The sequence below is a fragment of the Chiloscyllium punctatum genome, chromosome 22, assembly GCF_047496795.1.
Source record: "Chiloscyllium punctatum isolate Juve2018m chromosome 22, sChiPun1.3, whole genome shotgun sequence".
NCBI classification, from domain to species: Eukaryota; Metazoa; Chordata; class Chondrichthyes; order Orectolobiformes; family Hemiscylliidae; genus Chiloscyllium; species Chiloscyllium punctatum.
In genome coordinates, this window is record NC_092760.1 from 61,234,825 (window position 1) to 61,236,533 (window position 1,709).

General features: G+C 42.4%; 1 non-coding gene across 1 annotated transcript; it reads left to right on the forward strand.

Annotated features, from left to right (window-relative positions):
• The first annotated feature begins 1,203 nt into the window (after window positions 1-1,203).
• Window positions 1,204-1,275, forward strand: trnaw-cca (transfer RNA tryptophan (anticodon CCA)). The gene has a single exon. It is a non-coding gene; the product is annotated as a tRNA-Trp (tRNA).
• Window positions 1,276-1,709: the final 434 nt, after the last annotated feature.

Below are 1,709 nucleotides of genomic sequence, written 5' to 3' on the forward strand. Positions count from 1 at the left end.
TGCAATAGCAACTTCTAAAGGGATTTAGATAAATATTGAACAGGGTAAAATTTGCAAGGTTATTGGAAAAGCCAAGGAAAGGGACTTGTTGAAAATATTTCAAAGAGCTGGTACAGACACCTCAGCTAAATCACCTTCTTGAATTTTGTGTCATTCTATGAGTTAATTGTTGTGTTACAATGTTGTGCAAAATAATTTCAGGTCAACTAACACTTGTGAAAATGCAAGTCAATTAATCTAGATCCCAGTTCAGTGTTAGTTTAAACCTACAGTTTACTTAATGAATAAAATTAGAAAGACTTTTGCAAAATGTCAGTTTGCAGCTGCTTCCAACCTGTAATTAATTCTGGAGGCAAGATAAAACGTACATTTCAGAGTGGGATCATGAGCTATAGTTACAGAATAGCATCATAAAGATTCAGCAAAGAATTCTCAATGCATTGAACTCAAAGCTGGACTTGACTGAGCAGCATAACTCAGACTAAAATGAAACAAAGGAACTGTCTCTTTTGTGAATCGATGGACAAAATGGACAGAAAATCTGTTGCAATTCTTACATTTCTTTCTTCCATTTGCACAGGGGTTATGTTTTCATTTACTGAGTGTGAAATGCGTAATGTATAGGATTTGTTGCTCAAAATATACCTCTGTTGATAATCATCTCATGTAATGTCACTGTAAGTGAATGACATCCAAATGATGAAAGGCATTTTTATCTCTTTCCTACCTGACAGTTTGTGCTAAAGTAGGAATCGCAATCGAATTACCACAGCAATTGCCTCCTAAACAGACATTTAACGTGACAAAAGTGAGGACTGCAGGTGTTGGAGATTAGAGTTGAGCATGTAGTGCTGGAAAAGCACAGCCAGTCAGGCAGCAGCTGAGGAGCAGGAGAATCAACGTTTTGGGCAAAAGCCCTTCACTCATTGATCAACTTCAGCAATCTCTGATCATCCCAACAACTTTCTTTAACCCTGATATGTCGTATTTTCTCAGGGACAGTGGGAATGATAAATTTCACGCATCAGGTTAACATCTCAGCCAACAATTCCAACAATGCAACAGTTCCTCAGTGCAGCATTCCCTCAGTACCACCCCCCCCACCCAACTCACCCAACTCCAGGAAGTGCTTGCCTTGATCTTGTTCTTAGGTCTATAGAGTGGGAGGTAGAACCCATTACTTTCTGAATGAGATATGAGAGTGAGCTTGTGGCGCAACGGTAGCGCGCCTGACTCCAGATCAGAAGGTTGCGTGTTCGAATCACGTCAGGCTCACTGATATCAACTTCTTGGGCGGCACGGTGGCACAGTGGTTAGCACTGCTGCCTCACAGCGCCAGAGACCCAGGTTCAATTCCTGACTCAGGTGACTGACTGTGTGGAGTTTGCACATTCTCCCCGTGTCTGCGTTAGTTTCCTCCCACAGTCCAAATATGTGCAGGTTAGGTGAATTGGCCATGCTAAATTGCCCGTAGTGTTAGGTAAGGGGTAGATGTAGGGGTATGGGTGGGTTGCGCTTCGGCAGGTCGGTGTGGACTTGTTGGGCCGAAGGGCCTGTTTCCACACTGTAATGTAATCTAATCTAAGTACTACTCATTCAGTCACTGCTAATACTGTAACAAATAAGAAATCTTGGAGGGGTTTGGGGCTGGGGTAAAGGTAGCTGGGAGTGTGCTAGGTAATTGGAGGTGGAGCTAATGGCGATAGTTT